The sequence below is a fragment of the Salvia hispanica genome, chromosome 5 (genome assembly GCF_029641045.1).
Source record: "Salvia hispanica isolate PSC_SH4W2 chromosome 5, Shi_PSC_v1, whole genome shotgun sequence".
Taxonomy (NCBI): domain Eukaryota; kingdom Viridiplantae; phylum Streptophyta; class Magnoliopsida; order Lamiales; family Lamiaceae; genus Salvia; species Salvia hispanica.
In genome coordinates this window covers 16458744-16480392 of record NC_142696.1, presented here as the reverse complement: position 1 = coordinate 16480392, position 21649 = coordinate 16458744, and the positions used below count along the sequence as shown (strand labels likewise).

Here is a 21649-nt window from a genome sequence, read left to right as displayed (position 1 = left end):
ATCATCCTCTCGGATTGCCCATCGGATTGCGGGTGAAACGCCGTGCTAAAATTCAATCGCGTTCCAAGCTCGCGCTGTAGACTAATCCAAAATTTTGATGTGAACTTCGGGTCACGATCGGATGTAATTGTCACTGGAACTCCGTGCAATCGCACGATCTCCTTTATGTAGATCCGAGCCAGCTTGCTCGATCCATGCGTTACCGGAATCGGTATGAAATGCGCACTCTTCGTAAGTCGATCTATAATCACCCAAATTGCGGTGTTCCCATTTAGGGTCTTCGGCAAGGCCGTCACAAAATCCATGGCGATGTGCTCCCATTTCCACTCGGCTATCTCCAATGGTTGTAATTTTCCATGTGGTCGTTGATGTAATGCCTTCACCTGCTGGCAGGCTAAGCAACGTTCCACAAATGCCGCGATATCTCTCTTCATGCCATTCCACCAAAAGGACTTTTTCAAGTCTTGGTACATCTTCGTGCTTCCAGGGTGGGCAGTGTATGGAGTTTCATGAGCTTCGCTCATGATCTCGTTCTTAAGTTCCTCGTTGTTTGGTACGCACAACCTTCCTTCAAAGGTGAGGGCGTTGTCGGACTCCTCACTAAATTTTCCGGATTCACCGGTTCTCACTTCAATTCGGATTTCTTCTAATTCCGCATCCAACCGTTGCGCTGCAACGATTCTCGTTTTTAGATCTGGTTTAACCACCAAAGTGGCAATTTGCCCTTCCACTGTTTCGGGTGCTCTTATCACTTCTAATCGCATTTTGCTAAATTCTCTTATCAAGCTCTCCTCTTCCGTCAGAAGAGTAGCTATTTGCGAATGATCTCTGCGGCTCAAAGCATCTGCCACTACATTTGCTTTGCCGGGGTGGTAGTTAATGCCACAATCGTAGTCCTTCACTAGTTCAAGCCATCTTCGTTGTCGCATATTCAAGTCTCTCTGCTCGAAGAAATACTTTAAGCTTTTGTGGTCCGTAAAGATTTCACATCTAACTCCGTAGAGATGATGCCTCCAAATCTTTAGGGCATGTACCACTGCTGCTAACTCCAAATCGTGCGTTGGGTAATTCAACTCATGTGGTCTCAATTGTCGCGACGCCTAGGCGATCACTTTATTATTTTGCATCAATACGCATCCTAATCCGACCTTCGAAGCGTCGGTGTAGACTACGTAATTCACTCCAGACTCGGGCACAGCTAACACTGGCGCGGTTGTCAACTTTTCCTTCAAGAGTTGAAAGCTTGCTTCACACTCTGGGGTCCAATTCACCTTGACTCCCTTCTTGAGTTGTTGCGTCATTGGTCTCGCTATCTTGGAGAATCCTTCAATGAATCTTCGGTAGTATCCTGCCAATCCTAGGAAACTCCGAATTTCGTTTGGTGTCGAAGGCGACTTCCATCGTTGTACCGCCTCAACCTTGGCGGGGTCCACTCGAATTCCTTCTGCCGACACAATGTGTCCTAGAAAATTCACTTCCTTTAGCCAGAATTCACACTTGCTGAATTTGTCGTATAACTTCTCGGTCCTCAACGTTTCCAACGTGATTCGTAGGTGCTCCTCATGCTCCTTCTCGTTCTTTGAGTAGACTAGCACGTCATCTATGGAGACTAAAACGAATTTATCCAAGTACGGATGGAATATTCGATTCATCAAATCCATGAATACCGCTGGGGCATTCGTCAATCCAAACAGCATCACCACAAACTCGTAGTGGCCATATCTTGTGCGAAACGCAGTCTTGGGTATATCCTCCCTTCGTACTCGTAGCTGGTGATATCCGGATCTCAAGTCCATTTTTGAAAAGACTCCTGCTCCTCGCAGTTGATCGAACAAGTCATCTATCCTTGGCAGTGGATACTTGTTCTTAAGAGTCAACTTGTTTAGCTCCCTATAATCGATGCACATCCTCATTGATCCGCCCTTCTTCTTCACGAAAAGTACTGGTGCGCCCCACGGCGAGACACTAGGTCTAATGAAACCTAAGTCCATGAGTTCTTGGAGTTGTATCTTTAGTTCCTCCAACTCTTTTGGCGCCATTCGATATGGTGCCTTTGATACGGGTGCGGCTCCCGGTTCAAGGTCAATTGTGAACTCCAATTGTCGATCTGGAGGTGGTCCAGGTAACACTTCTGGAAAAACGTCTGGAAATTCTTGCACGACAGCAACATCTTCAATCTTCTTTTCGTCCTTCTCCTCTCCATGGAGGTAGACAAGATAGGCAGTTCGCCCCTTTTTCATCATTGTGGTCGCTTGAAGTGCGGATATGATGGCGGTTCGCCGATTCGTCGAGATTCCATGGTATATGGTGGGTTCGCTTCCCGAAGTTTGTAGAGATATCTGCCTCTCCTTACAATGAATCGTCGCAAAGTTCGTTGTCAGCCAGTCCATTCCCAAGATTATATCGATATCCTCCATTTTTATGACTCGCAAGTCATGAGCAACTATCTTAAGTTCTCCCATAACAATTTCTATGTTCGAGCACGTTCTAGATATTTCTATCATTCCTCCTACTGGTGAGGACACCATCATTCTACGTTCAGATTCGCTAGTAGGCAAGCTCAAAGTGCGCACACATAAATCAGATATAAACGAGTGCGACGCGCCCGTGTCAAACAACACAACAACAGGGGTATCGAGAATTTCGCCCATACCTGTCAAATTTCCTTTCTCACGATCCTCTTGTTCCTTCTTCGGCTTTTTCTGTTCCAGCGCGAACGCTCTAGCTTGGGGAGGAAGTCTGGGGCGGTGAGGTTGTTGTTGCCGCGACGATGGGTCGCGATTTCCTCCCGATTCATTCGGCGGTGCCCTTGCCGATTGACGGGATCCCTGATCATTCCGTCTCGATCCCGATCCTATCTTGTTATTTGGACACTCCCTAGAGAAGTGACCGTTTCCTCCACAAGTGTAGCACTTGATCACGTTCTGATATCGGTATTCTCCGAAATGGTACTTAGAGCATACATTGCATTGTGGTGCCCTCGGTCGGTAGTCTCCTCTCTGGCTAGACGTGCGCTGCCCTCCTTCGTACTGGGACCGATGTTGGCTCGACTGATGCCGTTTTCCATCGTGTGAAGCTCTAGGCTCATCCCACTTCCGTTTCTCTCTGGAGTAGTGCGGTGGGGGTAAATGCGAGGTAGTGTTCTCCTTAGCTTTCTCCTTAGGCATTGCTGCCTCAATATCTAGCGCAAGTGCTAACGCTTCGGTGTAGGGGAGTCTCCCTCGGCTGGCCAACGACATTCTTATCTCGGGTTTCAGTCCCTCACGGAACTTGTCGGATAGCTTCTCATCGGTGTCGACTTGATCGGGGGCATACCGGGTCATGCTGTTGAGCGCTCGATCGTACTCGGTCACCGTCATGCGTCCTTGTGTCAGATTGTGGAACTCCGATGCCTTTGCTTTTCGATAACTCTTCGGCACATACTTGTTGTATATTTCCGTCTTGAAACCTTCCCACGTCATCGCCTCTACTTGGTCTCGTGGCATAGTCTTCGTTCTAGTATCCCACCAAAAGTCGGCTGCCTCAGTCAGCTGATGGGTCACACAACTCATGCGTTCTCTATCGTTGCATCTCAATATCGCGAAGATGCGTTCTATTGCCCGGATCCAAAATTCAGCCTTGGCCGGTTCTCCCAATCCATCAAACACAGGTGGCTTTTGCTCCAAGAATAGTTTCACGATTTCTCGATCGACCGGAGGAGGTGGAGGATGCGGAATGGGTTGTGACACGCTGTCCTCTTCCTCGGGTTGAGGAGTTTGTTCTCGGTGGCGTCTTGGTGGCATTCTGATTTATCAACACACAAAATATTCCCATAATTCTAACAATAGTCACGTGGTATAGTTGAATAACAAGGTTCATGGGTCAATTGTTTTAGAGTATATGGCCAAGCACAAGATATCAAAAGTTCGTCACGTAGACGGATTGCCAAGAGTAGTGTCAATCAACATTGTCACCAAAAATTGGCTGCGTCAAGGTTATCAAAAGATCAATGTTCTTATATCATCAAGGCAATTGCACTTAAGAAACAGTTGTACAATTTAAGTGGCGAGTACAGGGCGCCATAAGGTATTCCAAAAATGGTGGTGCGACAAGAGTCATGATGTGATGGCGTGATAACATAGTGATAGATAATTTGTACCATGTACGGAAGGCAATCCATTGAATCAAAAATAATATCTCCCCATGGCATAAAAAAATGTTGCCTCATAGAGGTCTTAGTATCAATGCAGAAAAACGAAAGAGTGGCAAAATCATAAGGTAGAAAAATCAACAAATCAATCCAAAGCGGGTCCTAGTCGATATCATTCATATCCTCCTCGGAGTCATCGTCCTCATCCATTTCCAAAGCGGGTCCTTCCTCGTCCGGTCCCTCATTCTCGCCATATTCACCAACATCCGGGGGCGGCGGAGTTATTGCACGCATGTCCTCCACGTTTCCATGGATAATCAAAGGGTTAGCCGCATTAGCCTTAAGTCTTGGCCTAGTAGGAACACGATCAACATGCGGCTCCTTCTCGCGACGATACTTCCATCGGCGAGCCTGTCCCAGCGGATACTTGTGCGGTGGGGGACTAAGCGGCGGTCCATCCCTCGCAACTGCCATGGCTGGGAGTAGCACTCCTATCAAGCCGATTATATCGCCTCGAGGCTTATACTCGGGCGGACTGAACCATGTGTATGGCAATGCAGCTTGGGCAGCCGCTCCAAGGACTCGGCAGAGTGTGGATCAATCTCGAGATCCCCGCGTGATGGGTAACTCCTCCATACGCGTATGCATCCATCCAGCGATCGTAGAATTCAGTGACGTGGTTAGGAGAAAGGACTTTCCATCCCACTCAAACTCTTGGTAGGTTTCGACAGGGAAAACCTTGTTTTTCGCATAACGATCGCGCATCGGTGCGTAATAATGATTAGGCATCTACAAAAGAAATCTCAGCATCAGAACAAGGATCGAAGAAAATATCAATAGTGTATAAGATTTCAACTGATGCTGAGAGTACGATGGATATATATATATATATATATATGTGTATGCGTCGAACGACGGAGGTGTGAAGATAATATCATATCAAGAAATAACGGAATTTCCTTTCCGTGCCAAAATGTGTGTATATATATATTTTCGCATTTCGATGATTCGAAATTCGTTCTCATAAGTCGCTCGCCTCGTATTTGGCGTTTGGTGCCTCCAAGTTTGATATTATCACAAAATTTTCATTCACGGCACGACTTACAACTATGTATAGCAGCATGCTCAAGTTCATTCTCATAGATGTCGTTCATCACATATCACGCAAATCACAAATCATATAGAGTTTCATAGAGTTTTATTCGTTCAACTCATAACGGTCTCAACATATAATCACTTGCATAACATCATTTATCATTTGTTTTGCATAAATCACATTTTGCAATTTCGCATGCATGCATAATCATCATTTTATACTCCATCGCAAATTTTCAAATATCACATCAACTCCCATTCGCTTCAACTTCCAATATTTCATAATTCAAATCAATATCCAAGAGATACTTGTTACCTCATTCATCGTGGTTGAGCGGAGACGAGTTGCGGTGTTGAGCCTTCGACGATTATCCACTAATCAATTTACACAAATTTCAGATTTTTAATTCAACAAGACTCTTGGGTCCAGAGCGGAAAGAACTGAGGCTCTGATACCAACTGTAACGACCCGCCCATCTAGGGTATAATAAATGCGGTGATTGTTAACTAGGCGGACTTAAATGCCTCAAAGATCATAGGCTAGGGTTCCATTTAAAAAGGGATTTAACCAAAGCATTTAATGAACAATTAAAAAGGAAGAGAATAATGCCCTAGCAAAGGAAATCCAATAAAAGGCTATCACAAAAAATGCTTATCAAAGTTTCCCAAAATATTCTCAACTGTTTCATATCCAAAATATTCCCACGAATTTAAAAGTATTCAACCCAACCAAAAGATCACAAGTTTTCATAATATAGCGGAAGCGACCAAGAAAGAAGTGAGGCTATGTATGGAGACACAACGACACTTTAAGTACCAACTGATCATCTTATTATTTCCTACTCAACACTGCCGCCCGCTCGCCACCGCTCAACCTGCACATAGGGAAAACACATGCAGGGCTGAGTACTTATAATCATACTCAGTGGGCTCATTGCCGAAAACAGTTTTATCAACAGTAGTAATTATCATGCCATTTTCAAGTGTCCATCGGGGTTTTAACTTTAGAAAGACCCGAGGCACCAAAATATATTCTTTCTCAAATATCACGGTCGCGCAACCATTTTTCACATCGACGTTTACCATATCCTCATTCTACATGACAAGGACTGCGGCCGCAATCCAGGTCACTAGACCGGCCAACCCGTACGCTGACACTCGGTCTAACATTGGTGTACACTAACCCAAGTAGAGTTTGCGGCTCTACAAGGATCCGAATTCGATTAAATCAATAGTGGCATAGCCACGAGGGATAGGCACGACAAAACAAATCAAGGCATGATAACACATATCTCATTCTCATCAATATCAGTTTAGGACAATGTCCTTATTTTAAAAGAAAGCCCACCTCGTCGGCTTATCTCGAAAGTATTCTCTTCTCCTCGTTTATCACGCTGAGAGCGCGAAGTATCACCTTTAAATTAGGTGTATCATAAATCAGTTTCAATCATCGATCTCGAATCATGCATGTCTCCCATATTTCCCCTTTTCCCATTGATTATTTTCAAAATCATCAACCAAAATCAAAGTATGATCATCATATCGTTTTTATTCAAATAACAACTCCAAATTCACCCTTAAATCGTGTCACGCATGAGTGTCCCACACACACAACACACGCACTCGATCACAACACATGTGCACGCCGACCGAGGCGTGCACACACACACACACACGGTCTCGCACACACACACACTCACATACATGTATCCCAAAAATTCACCGATTAATTTCCCCTTCACTCAATCTATATGCATGTGGAAACAAGAACACCGATTGATCGGTAGAAGAAGAGGAGATCAAAGATTAAAGTACCTTTTCCAAAAGAACAATCGGTAGAAACAAGTTATATCTTTTATTCTTCAATAAAATCTTGAACTTCAACTTGAATTCTTCTCAATTGATGAAGAAATCTTGAAGAAAACTTGAAGAAAATTTGGAGAGAGTGCGGGAGAGATTTTCGAAAATAATGGGGGAGTGGGCGCCGGTTTCTTGATCTCTAGGGTTAGGGTCTCTCTCTTATTTATAGAGTGCCAAATAATAATATCCAATAATTAAATAAATCAAGATTTGGTAGAGATATCATAGAGATTGGCGTTGAATCCGTTGAGAAGCACGGGGATTTCGAAAATTATAGGCTATTTAATTAGCCTATAATTTAAATTCAAATATTTCACGGAGTAGAATAATATATCGCGGAGCAAGAAAAATAATAATTAAACTCCCCAATTTAATAGGAAATAGGCGTGACTTTTTCAAATCTTCCAAGGGATTTGAATTTCAAATCCTAATTTAATTAGGATATGCAATATCTTCTTAGATTTGGCAAGATATGGTAAGATATTCTAGCATATTTATATTTATTCATGGAGTAGAATAAATAAGAGATCAAATAAATAAATAATTCCCTCTTCTCCAATATATGAGATTTTCGAAAATCTCATGGGAAAATCAAAGTGGTGGTTCGAAAATTCCATGTAGGATTTATAGAGTATTTGAACTTTGGATTTAATTTGGATAATTATCCCAAACAAATAATTAAATCCAAGAAAAATAGGATTTCTTCTCCAATAATCATGATGGCCGAAAATTCCACATGATTTAATAATGCTCCTATTTAATTCTCACTCATCCCTTAGGAAAATAATTCACCCACAATTATATTTCTCCGCATCAAATATTCACACCCAATCAATCATTTCTTCACTTCCACTTCATTTTCTCAACGCATTGACCTTTCAACGGCCACGTCATATTTTTCCCATCTTTGACTATTCAATAGCCACGTCAACATTTCAACAAGTTGACTATTCAACTCAATCTCAATTCTCATACTCAATTAGGTCACAAAGACACTATGCAATTAATTACTCATCAAATAATTCACATATCATAGCATTTAAGGCATTTAATGCAAAAATTTTATAACCCAAAAATTAGGGTTTGAAAAAGTGGGGTGTTACAAGACTAGTGTCAGCACCAATTATCAGGGCGCCAGACTGGAATCACCCTTTTGAGATAATGTGCGCCGCTAGTGATTTTGCTGTGGGAGCTTTCCTAGGACAGAAGATTGATCGAAAAAGTTATGTGATCTTCTATGCTTCTAAGACGCTGAATCAGGCTCAGAAGAATTATGACACCACGGAGAAGGAAATGTTGGCTGTCGTATACTCGTTTGAAAAATTCCGACCCTACCTTCTTGGGTCGAGGGTTATCGTCTTCACGGATCATGCAGCAATAAAGTACTTACTGGCTAAGAAAGAGTCTAAGCTGAGGTTAATCCGTTGGGTGTTGCTCTTGCAGGAGTTTGATTGGGAAGTGAGAGACAAAAGAGGAACGGAGAATAGAGTAGCCGATCACTTGAGCAGAATATATCAAGGGGAAACAGAAGAGGCCATACCCGATGCTTTCCCTGAAGAGCATTTGTACTTTCTGGAGAAATGTCCTAGACCAATTGGTTGGGAAGCAGTTTTGGCTTTAACCGGTCTAGGGGAATCTGATAAAGGGAAACGCACACTTAACGCAAAACCGTGGTTTGCTGACTTAGCCAACTACTTGGTCACGGGAGAGGTACCAAGCTCAAACGAAGTTTCCCGGGCCCAGAAGATGAAAATTAAAAGCGAAGCCAAATATTACTTTTGGCACGACCCCTACCTGTGGAAGATGTGCTCGGATCAAGTGATTAGACGCTGCATTCCCGAATGGGAACAAAAAGATGTGCTAATTCATTGCCACACTTTGGCATGTGGAGGTCACTTTGGACCAAGGAAGACAGCAAGGAAGGTTCTGGAGATCGGTTTTTATTGGCCGACACTAAATAAGGATGCCTTTGAGTTTTGCCAGTGTTGCGAGAGATGCCAACAGACAAAGGGAATTTCAAGGAGGGACGAGATGCCTCAGGTCCCGGTGATCATGTGCGAAATTTTCGATGTGTGGGGAATGACTTCATGGGACCGTTCCCATCATCCTGTGGGAACACTTATATATTGGTTGCAGTGGACTATATGTCTAAGTGGATAGAAGCTAAGGCCACCACAACATGTGAATCGAAGGAGGTGGCAAAATTTCTGAAGGCCAATATTTTCGACAGATATGGAGTTCCCCGAGCCATTGTCTCAGATCAAGGAACTCATTTCTGTAATCGCACCATCGAGGTTCTGATGAAGAAATATGGTGTTCACCATAGAGTGTCGACTCCGTACCACCCTCAGTCTAATGGCCAAGCAGAGATTTCTAATCGCGAGATCAAGGCGATATTGGAGAAGACAGTTAATCCGTCAAGGAAGGACTAGAGCAAGAGGCTCGGTGACGCATTGTGGGCCTACAGAACTGCTTTTAAAATGCCTATTGGAATGTCGCCTTACAGGCTTGTGTTTGGCAAGATGTGCCACTTACCTGTGGGTATTGAGCACAAGGCGTACTGGGCAGTGAAAGAGTTGAACATGAAACCTATAGCTTGCGAAGAAGAGAGGAAGTTACAGTTACAAGAACTGGAGGAACTTAGGCTGGAGTCATTTGAGTCTGCCATGTGGTACAAAGAAAGGACGAAGTTATGGCATGAAAAGAATCTCCGGGTCAAGGAACTTCATGTGGGACAGAAGGTGCTCCTTTTCCAATCCCGGCTCAAGCTGATGCCAGGGAAATTGAAGTCTAAATGGATCGGTCCATATACCATCGTCGGCCTCCGCGCAAACGGAGCAGTGGAGATCCAGGAAATTGCCTATAACTCTGTCCCTTTTCTTGTTAATGGTCATAGAGTGAAAGTCTATAGGGATAATTCTGAGCTGTGTGTGGTGGATGAAGTTCCACTACACACACTCTCTACTATCGCCTAGACGGACGAGGAGGTATTCTCGATGAATTCCTGGGTCAGGTAAATGGTTGACATTTTTGAAAATATGTGCTGATGCAGGGAATCTCGAGGATACTCAAGGGGAATGTGTAAATAGTTTAACTGCTTTGCAAACTAAAGAAAATCCAAAAAAATGGAGTATATACAATTTAAAATCTTCCAAAAATATTTTCGAAGCACCAGACTCCGAAGGGAACCAATGCCTTATATTCTAACCTTGACCTAGGACTCTGGCGTCTTCAATTTTTTTATATAGGGTCATGGTCAGGGAAATCAGCTAGAGGAAGGAAACTTGGAGGAAGAAGTCAAGGAGAGCTTGGAGGAAGAAGTCAAGGAGGGATGGAGATAATTTGAATTTCAAAATCTGGCAGATATTTATGGGAGTTGTACGGTTGCTTACATCACTCCTGCAACCGCACCATCTTTTCATCAGAAAAGGCAACCGTCGCCTCTCTCTCCAATAATCCCAATCGACGAAAAAACCGAAATTACTCTCCCTTCTCTCTACTTTCGTTCTCTCTCTAGAACACAAACCCTAACCAAATTCGACCCAGTTTTTGTCTAATTTCAGATCTGCAGTTATGGATTCAACCCAACTCACCGGAAGTTCGTAGCAAACGGTGTATGACGCAGCCCTGTTGGCAGAGTTGACGCAGAAATTGGGGAGCGTCGAGAAAGCAAAAGAAGTATACGCCCTGTTCTCCGCTAGCCTAATGACATCCGTGGCGGCCAAACTATCACTGATGATTCCGGTAGATTCGGCGGCGCAACCGGCAGTTCTCCATGAAGAAGGGCCTCGAGACTCTGGATCTCAACATGCAGAAACCGCTTCACGGGAGGCGGAAAAAGGAGAGGCGGTGCACGAACGGCCGGAGGATGGTGGACAGACGAACAGTGGAGCAGAGGAGGCGACCGAACAACAAGGTGACAAAAACCCTAGTTCTGAGGGTAAGGAAGATGGTGTGGGGGAAACCCCTGTTATAGATGACGTTGTGGAGGGGGAAACCCCTATTGTGGAAAGTACTGTTGAGGGGGAAACCCCTGTTGTGGAAGAAGTGGCTGAGAGGGAAACCCCTATGGAAACCGGGGATGAGACCCCAACTGATTTCAGGGGTGCGACCCCTGAACCCATAGAAGAGGGGGTAACCCCAAGTGATGTCAGGGGGGAAACCCCCATCTATATTGAGGGGGCAACCCCGATGGTGGATGATGAGGGGGAAACCCCGGAAAAATTGATGGAAGAAACAGATCTATATGTGACTGGAGTACCGGAGCCCGCTGAGGGAGGGCTGAACTTGATTGTGGACCTGGTGGATGACCAGGAAGAAGACGAACCCCAGATAGACAAGAGGGCAGAGAGGAGACGAACCAGGAGGAGTCTGCTCGACGAAGTTGATGACTTAGTTCCAGATGTTGCGGAAGTAGAGGAACGTCGCCTGGCCAAGGAGAGGGCGAGAAAAGGAAAGGCAGCGGCGACCTCATCTACCCGGTCAAGGAAAGCTCCCTCCGTTAAGGAGATTGAGGAGACCCCTTCCCCAGTGACCGAAGATCCCTCTGCCGAGGAACAAGACAAGCCTACCCATGAACCGGACTTTGAATCTGAGGAAGCTGAAGAAGAGTTTATTCCAGGATGCCCAGAAGTTTGGCTGACTAAGGAGCTGCTAGAGGCGATGAGGCAGTTCGACGATCAGAAAAGGACCACGGTGTACAAGGAAAGATGCAGCGCCGGGAAGATAGCTAAGTGTGGGAAGCAGTACAGCCCCAAAGAACTTAAAATGATTGCATGTGACGAGGACTTCCGCGCTTGTATCTATTCGATCGGATTCAAGTGGTTACTGAAGCACAGCCAGGAGAGGGTGCCGGTGGACCTAGCAAGGGAGTTTTTCTCCACTTTCTGATTGAAAAACACCACTGATCTTGACGCGGACTCCATAACTTTCAGGCTTTTTAATGAAGAACATGAGATGAGCATCTGGGAGTGGTCCTTGAAAATGGGGTTATTCACCCAAGCCGAGGATGATGAGGGGATATGGAATGAGAGGATGATCGGTGTGCCGAAGAATACGCCGGGTTTCAAAGTGCAAACAGCATGGGAACTGATCACCCACTACAAGGCGGGAATGTTTAAGTCCAGCTACTCCAAAGCCTCTCACATCGAAGACCGAATCCTCCGCTTTGCTCAGACGTTTATCAGCTACAACTTGATGGGAACCGCTAATTCAGCTCTCACAACTACCGACCTTTACTTCACTTGGTGCATGGCGAAGGGCGTGAAGGTGCACCTAGGTTATTGGCTGGCTCTAACATGCCACGAAATGGCGAGCAACCCTGCTCATCATATGTATACCTGCCACCTCCTCGGCGCCTACCTCCAACGGAACATCGAAATGAAGATTGCCAAAACCGCTCCTTTGGTAGTCATGTGCGAACCCCCAGAGATTTTCAGCATTGATTATTTTTTCAACAAGGGGTTACTCCAAGCTCATGGCGCCAAGACCTTCTTCTACTCGATAGGAGACAAGGTAAAGGCGGAGACTGGAGAAGCTGAGGAGGCCATGCCAAGTGAAGATGTTGAAGAGCTGCGTAAGGATGTCCAGGTTATGAGAAAGGAGATGCAATTGATGAGGAAAGAAATGGTGAAGGAACTTGGGGGGATTAGGAAGGAATTGAACGGAAGCCGGGAGGAAGTGAAGACCCTGAGGGGCAATATTGCAGATTTGGCGGTGAATTCTGCCAAACAAAATGAGCGGATGACGGAGGCGGTGGAGCTTTCAATGAAGATGTTGAAGTGGTTGCAGCAGACACTCCCCTTGACCCATTCGAAGGTAACTCCTGGGTCCAGCAACGAGGTCAAGCAGCCCGTCCAGATCAGTCCCTCCATCAAGCGACCATAACAATCGCTCAAGCAGATGGTCTCCCCACCCGTTCCCAAGCAAGTGTCAGTTCCAACAAAATCAAAGTCTCTGATGAAGAAGCCAGTACCCGACCAGCCAGAACAGGAAGAAGAAGAGCCGGAGCAGCCGGCGAAGAAGAAGGTGAAAATGACCCGACCCGGAATCCCACCCCAGTCTGGCTCTCGAGGGAGCCAGCCCTAGAAGTGAATCACCCCCATGACCAAGTAACTTTTACTTTTTTTTCTTTCAGTTATCTGTTTTTGTTTTTGTTGCCTATTTGTGATATGTATTTGTCTGTGTTTTCTCCCACTTAGCCCACTGCTTGATCTAAGTGTGAGAAGTTTGTATTTTCTGTTTTGTTGTGTTTTCTCCCACTTAGACCAATGCTTGGTCTAAGTGTGAGAAGTTTTTTTTATATAAACTGTTGTTGTTTGTTGCATTGATCTCTCTGTTTCCCCCCTTCACGACGATGGCTTGGGGACAAGCTTGAGTGAAGTGGGAGGGGGAGAGGAGTCAATGCATGTATTTGTCCGCATGATAAGAGTCTTTAGGTCTAGTTTTGTTATATCGCATGAGCCAGTGAATATAATACGGCATGATCCCCTTAGTGAAAGTAATTGAAAATAGGAGGTATTTCAACTTAGAAGCCTTTTCCTTTAATAAGCCAAGTCAATCTGAGTGAAGCGAGAACGATAGAGGATGCCTTTACTTACTTAGTTGTGAAGCCCTACTATAATAGCGAGTTATAAGCCTTAAATAACTTCAAGCTAACACATGTTAAAGGACCGCCACTGAATGCTTAGGGAGAAGAGTTGTGAAGGAGAAAAATAGGGGGATTGGGTTATGAAGGTATAAGCTGGACGAAGTCCAGGGTAAGGTGTTATAAGCTGGACGAAGTCCAGAAGAGAGAAGAGAAAAATGGAGGAATAAGCTGGACGAAGTCCAGGGAAAAAAGGGGGAAGAAAATAAAAAAAAATATATGAAAAAAAGGAGGTATAAGCTGGACAAAGTCCAGGGGGAAGTTGTTTAAAGGGCAGAAACGATAATAACCTGACCCAGGAAAAAAGGAGGAACTCTCATAACCCGACGCTTCAGTGGTGTGGCAATAACTTAAGAGAGAATCGATCCTAACATCTCTGGTGAGGAATGAGTGATCGAGTGAATCCAATAATTGGGTAAGTAAAAGGCTATCTTGACGAACTGACAGATTGGCTAGGTAGAGGAAGGGAAAGGACCTATTTGGAGGAATGCAGCCTGTTGGATTGACCTTAATCTTGTGGGGACGGTTGCCTAAAAGTTGAAGCTAGCTCATGCATATGTGTTTATGTGTTTGTATGTTTTTTCTTAAGTGTTTTGTTTCAAATTTTGTCTAGGTCTAGGAGTATGTCTAGAGTCGAAAGAGTCGGTCAGGGGATAACCTTGCTTGAAATTCGCCTTATTCTTTTTCTTGTCTTTATACTTGAGGACAAGTATGGTTTAAGTGTGAGCAGTTTGATAAGGCTAATTTCATGCATCGGTTATATGTGAAAAGCACTATATTTTGCTGGGTCTAACACAATTTCTAAGCCAGGTGTGTGACAGAATCGCTAGATCCAGGAGATGCTGGAGAGAACGGACTAGCGAAAGAATGAAGGAGAAAAGAGCAGAATTTAAGGAAAAGAAGGCTAGAAGAAGGGAGTCAATAGCTAAGGGCAACAAAGTCTATCTATACCTCGCTAGGCCCCACTTCAACGCCTATAAATAGAGGAGCATGCAACACACAACAGAGAACTTTTTCACTCTTAGCTCACACACACACACACACACTTGGGAAATGGGGGTTCTGGGGTAGTTTAGGTTTCAAGGGGTCAAATCTTCAGAGAAATTCCGTCGTAACACCGTCCGCGTGAGGGCGAAGATACAATCTATTTACTTTCGGTTCTTTTGCACTCGATTTCGTTCGAACTTCACTTTTGGAAGTCGATTTGATTGTTGATGTTACTGATTATCTATGCATTTCTTAGTTTTCGTTATATTTGTGTTATTTCGTGTTGATCTACGTTGATCCTACTGTTAAGAGTTTTTATTTCGGCGAGTTGCATGTTGATCTCTGTTTTTGTCACTTTGGTGCTCGATCTGGGAAATTTGGCTGTAGATCTGCGGTGTTGTTGTTGATCGGAGGTTGTTGGTTGAATCTGAAGTTATGGAATGTTTTTTTTGGCTGGAGTTTGTGTCGGATGCTTGGATCCGGAGTGAATTTAGCATCTGAGGTTGAATTTGAACAGGGGAAGTCGAGTTATGCATGGATTTTGAGTTTTCTTTTTACTTTCCGTTTTACTTCGTCTAGCATCCGTAGATCTGTTTAGTTCTTAATTGTTCTTCATTTAATCGTTAAAATCCAGTCTGCTCTGTTTCCGATTATGCTCATACCTGTTTCTTCTGAGTTTTTATGCAAATTGGTTGAAGAAGATGATGTCGCTGTTAGTTAGTACCTTAGTTAGTTGTTTTTCCAGCTTTTCGTCCGTACTCTGCTTTTTCAGTTATGGTCCCACCGTCGGTTTATTTCCCAGATCTAGGTAATTTAGAATAGTCTCTCAGATCTAGTGATTGTTTCGGTTCTAGTTTACGTGCATGCTTTTGTTGTTTCGCCTAGATCTAGCTGTTAGCGTAGCAGTTTAAAATCCCAAGTTTAGTTTAATTTCCTCAACCCAAAAAAAATGCGTGGCAGCAGCCAACCCAAAAACAATTCCCAAATCCTTGAGCATGATTATTATGCATCCATCTCTGTGGGATCGATCCCTACTTCCCTGTGCTAGGTTTTAGTATAAGTGGTTGAGGGTTTTTGAAGAAGTGCTCTGTGTGTCCGACGACCAGGATTTCCCAACGACCAGTGAGTTCCTAGACCGTGTGATCTAGCGGATTTGCTGGACCTAGGAAACCTGTTATTTCTTTCTATGCACACAGTGACCCACACTACGTATTCTTCAAATGGCGTCGTTGCCAGGGAAGGATGGCGTTTATTGTTATTGCGTTTAAGGATTTGGTGTAAATAATTTAATTTCTGTTATTTTTGTTCTCCTTGACATTTTATGAACGCAGGCTTCCATTCTGGAAGTTGGGCTAATTCATCTGGGTCAGGGAGCGGCCAATACAAGTGGCGAGTCAAGGAGTCTACGTCTACCATCACCACCAGATCAGGTTTAAGGACGAAGGACCCATAAGTTTCCATGACCCAAATATTCATCTAGTATGACCCAAAAGAATAGATGATGTTCTGGGCATTATAACAGTATTCTTGTTTTATGTCATGACTCGAATATTTGATTATTATGACTCAATTTACCCATATGTTTCCATGACTCAAATATTCGTTTAGTATAACCCAAAAACATAGATGATGTGTTTGGTTATTATTTGTGTATTCTTCTCCCGTACTAATATTTGATTTTTTTAATATGTTTAAAACATGAGAACAATCGTGTATTTGGTTTTTTTAATATGTTCAAAACATGAGAATATTCTTCGGTCACACTAATATTCAGTTTGTTTGATACGAACATTTTGATCAAATTGTATGAGACATTCTGGTACTCAGTAGTTTTATGACATGCCTCGAGTGTTGGTATATTATGACACAAATTAACTTAACAATGCTATGACACAAATATTAATTTACCATGACCCAATGTATCGAGTAATGCTCATCACATGGGCTATCGTCTACAAGAAACAAGAGGAAAGCATTCCAAGGTCATTGTAATGGAAGTTTATCTCATCTTACAGATGAAATAATATATAGTAACAATGACATCCAACCGACATATAAACATGATTTAAAAAAGAGAATTACAAGCTCTAAACATCGTTTCATTAAAATAGTGGTAATCTAAACATCCTTTCGGTGCTTTTGGGATCAGCGGTATCTTCTTCTTCACGTCGTTCTCTGAAACACTACGTGACATCCAACCAATTGAAGTGAAAATTTTGCCATATTTTGTCAATTTTAAGTCAATCGTTGTACGAAATCATACTAACCTTTTCCGTCAGGCCTCGCCAATCCAGTAGCTCGAGTGTCGACCATTGTTGAAGTAGGCTTTTGGATCACCCTCCTCGTCGATTTCAGAATCGTATTAGTATGACATAACGTTACTATCAATTATCTTTGCCCACTTTTGCCTCCAAATTCGCCGCATCAAGACGAGGTTAATACTCTTCAATAAACAACAATTGTGTAGTTGAGATACAATCACAATCAAATCAAGTCATGATTTATTTTGTCTGACCTTTTCCAGAATTAGTAACATTTCTTGCATTTGCTACCCCTTTTTCACTTTTTGCGGAGATTTCTTTTGTGATGTTGTACATGAAGCATCAATAATTTAGTGTTTAACATTTACACAAACAAAACAGATTATGAAAAAACACACGAACAAGAAACAGAGTGCACAAAAAAGAACTAAAATTTCATTCCTTCAAATAATAACCCAGATAATGTAGTCGACATACCTTTCTGATCTTTAGGTTTTACCGGTGCTTTCTTCTTCCCAATATTTCATTCATGGACTAGGTTACAGCCAACCAATGGAATTGAATTCTGGGTCAGATTTGAGTTGAGTTTCGGTCAAATTGTAAAAAAAAAAAAAACTTACAAACCTTTTCCATCACGTGTCGCTGTTCCAGAAGATCTTGTGTCCACCATGGTTGAAGAAGACGCTCTACAAATCGTGCTTGTCAGGTATGGGTTTAAAGTCGATTTTGATGCCAAGACAATTCCTTCGTCACCAAAAATATAGTTTGAGTTTAGTAGGGTTTGGGTGATTTTGACGCAGAGACGATTTGGGGGATTTTGATTCTAGTCTGTAGGGTTTGTTGATTTAGTGATGTATTGTTGGTGAGAGAGAGGAATTGAATGGCGTGGGAACCAAAGAATCAACTTAATAGCGTGTGGAGTAATGATCCCAATTAATCCGCTCTTAAAAAACGGAAGGGCGGTTCATTATATTTTCAATCCCAAAATTACCCTTGCACGACACAGATCGCTCCTATTATGACCCACAGAAAACGTTGACTAATCCAGATCGTGGCCATTCATATCCAGATCATCTCCAAATCTAATGGTAGGTATATGGTCTGTATTTCTATACTTAGGGGCTTCTTTTGATAGATGAAAACCATATATATATATATATATATATATATATATATATATAGGGGAGCATTAAGCTCCTTTTACCCCTTTAGATACTATTTCCTTCTTAATATCATCCATTAGATTGATGAAATGGATGGACTAAATTAAAAGGGGAAAATTGATCCTTGTTGCATTATTAGGTTCATTCTATGCATTATATGGGTATAATTGTAAAACAATGAATAAAAACGAAAAAAGCGAGAATTCAGCGCCATTTTCCATCTACTCACTCTCTCTCTCACTCCAACCGCCTCACTCCTCAAACCCACGATTAAATTTCGTTTCCTCTAATTCCCCCCATTTCCAAACCCTAGCCGCTACTCCAAGCCACCGGAAATCAACACTACCGCCGATTTTCGCCGTTAAATCAAGCTTCTGCCGCCGTTTCACAGTCGAAACCTCACTCCCTTCGCACGCAACCTTCCAGTTCAAGTCGACAACAAGGTAGGGCTTTAATGATTCAATTTTTCGTAATACCCACTCTTAATCGCCTATTTTCACCGCCGACACACCACCTAATCGTCGATTCAATGTTTTCTCCCAAATAGTTTCAGGTTTTTCGCACTTGTTTTGGTCGATTTTTTTGTAAATCGTAAAATTGTGTTATTTTGTGTTAGGTTTCTGTCCATTATTGAAGTTTGTAGTTAATAACTGGTTTACAATTGTGTATTGGGCGATTTTGGAGAGAAGATTGTATCCCGATTTGATTTTTGGTTTGTGTCACAGATCTAGGATGACGAAACGAGGAAGGCCCTTCAGATGCCAACCAACCCAGACTGCAGGTGAGCAATGTGGACAGCCTGTAATTGAGTGTATCTTGTATTTATTTGTGCATTATTTGATGCAATGTGTACATTATTGTATGAATTGTTGTGTATTATGTTTTTGTTTGAAGCTACATAAACCAGTTTGATAAAATGCATGTAAATGAGTGAATGTTGTTATCATCGGTGCATTGTATGGTCCTATTTGTTCAGTATTGTAGGGAGTTGTTAACAAAATTTGTTATTGGTTTAATGTTCATTTGTGCATAACTAAGTATACATTATGGATTTTTGTTGAGTGAATGTATACATTATTGTAGGAAGTTCTGTGCATTAAGTTTTAGATTGAAGCTACATCCGTCTGTTTAATTTAGATGTTAAATGTACATAATGATTTTAATTTGTGCATTATTTGATGCTATATGTACATTATTGTAGGGACTGATATACATTATGAATTTAGTTTTAATTCAGATGCATTATTTGATTATCTTTGTACATTATACAGTTAGTGTTGTGCATTAATGCGATACATTAATTCACAAATGCGATACATTAATTCATTGGTGAATATTTGATTACCTTTGTAAATTATACAGTTAGTGTTGTGCATTAATGCGATACATTACTGATTTTTGGACAGCAGCGAAGCTGCCAAGGTTGGATATTGACGAAGCAGTGGATGATCTTCTTGCAATTGCAATTGCCCAAATGTTCAGGGAGAGATTGGCTGAACAGCAAACGGCCGAGGCTAGTTCGTCTCATGAAGACGCAGAGAAGAGGAAGCCGAGGGGAAAGAAAGTCGATCACCTCTACTGTCGACAAACCCCCACCGAGTTCATTGCCTGTATAAAAAGCCTAACTCCACAGCAGAAGGAAGCCGTGAATGAACTGGATTGATCGTATGGATAATCATTGGAAATGCTATTTATATTACTTTTAGCACTATGTTTTTTTTGGATAACTAATTTTGGTAGGGAAAAAAATGACTTGTTGCCATGTCTGTTTTGATCCATACATAGTATGCGGAACTACTTGCTAACAGAAGCATATTTTGGTACTAGTATCTGATGTCGTAACACAACATATATAATGGATGTAATGAACTGAGTAATGCACATAATAACATTATTAATGCAAGGCTATTATTCGATAATGCACATTAACAAAGTAATGGAATAATGGTATAAATAAAGAGAGTAATGCACAGAAAATCATTATTAATGCAAGGCTATTATTCGATAATGCACGTTAACAAAGTAATGGAATAATGGTATAAATAAAGGGAGTAATGCACAGAAAATCATTATTAATGCAAGGCTATTATTCGATAATGCACGTTAACAAAATAATGGAATAATGGTATAAATAAAGGGAGTAATGCACAGAAAATCATTATTAATGCAAGGCTATTATTCGATAATGCACGTTAACTCCCGAAAAGTGCAAATTTATTATGCATAAAATGTTCACAGCTAGAAATAATAAAACTAAGACAACGAAACAAATAATAAAACTGAATACAAGACGAAAACTAATTTTTTAGGTACAAAACACATCAAGCTTTCCTCTTGCCTTTACTAAGCTCTTTCTCCTTCGCCATCTCTTTAAGCATTGGACAGTTTCTAGAGTCGTGATGGCCCAACTCATCGCACGCCTTACAACGTCTAAGAGGCCTAATATCCTCCTTTACAGCCTTTTCTCTCTTTGAAATCAGTCGGCTCGCGTAGCTGCTAGCATGACCCTTGGTCTTTACAACATACGAAGGATGGACCTCTACTACTTCAGGCCTTGGTATTCCATAAAACTCTTCAATCATGCGCCTCTTTTCAAAGGCCGACGTTGGAGGAGTTCCAGCTTGAAGAGAATTACAAAGTTCTTCCAAACCACCTACGAATGCACGAAGCACGTCAATGTCCGTTTCAAACCAACGAATAAAACTATAGAAAAGCGATATCCCTTGATTTGAAACAGTATAACGAACACTATACATAAATTAAAGCATATCAGAATTTATTTTCATTATATGATATCAACCATACATTACATATAAGAAAGAATGCATTATACACTGCTATTCGTACATTATATAAATTCAGAATTACAACATAACAGAGGCGAGAAAACAAAATAAACACTAAACCCTAATACATGAGACTTGTCGCCTAAGAAAAATACTAAACCACATCCACCAATTACTGCTAAAGCCTACTGGACTAACTTCTTCCACTGTTGAACAACACGAATTCGATAATATGGCACGATACGGGGCTGCTCCAATACAGAAAAGACTACTATTTGTACATCATAACACAGCAGCCGAGAAAACAAAATAAACACTAAACCATAAACCACATCCACCAATTACCGGTAAAGCCTACTGGATAGTTTCAAGTTACATAATCAATTTAATAACAACTTACCTTCTTCCATTGTTGAAGAACATGAAAACGATAATATGGCACGATACGGGGTTGCTCCAATATGGCGACGATGAGAAGTATAAAAAAAAGAAAAAATCGACATCAATTCTAACACAATGATTTTCGTAACTGGGAGAATAATGGAAGAATAGAGGTAAAAGAGAAGAAATATTTTCTAGAATCAACATAAGAATTACTTAAATTACCTTCTTCCATTGTTGAAGAATACACGCTTGCTCCAATAAAAGCGAATTTGACAGAACAACGGCTTTGACAGAAGGAGGAAGGACGGCGGCTTTGAGAGAAGGAGGCAGAACGGCGG

At 42.1% G+C, this 21649-nt stretch overlaps 1 pseudogene; it reads left to right on the top strand.

Moving 5' to 3' along the window:
• Positions 1-10789: 10789 nt before the first annotated feature.
• On the top strand, positions 10790-19804 carry LOC148926361 (uncharacterized; annotated as a pseudogene).
• Positions 19805-21649: the final 1845 nt, after the last annotated feature.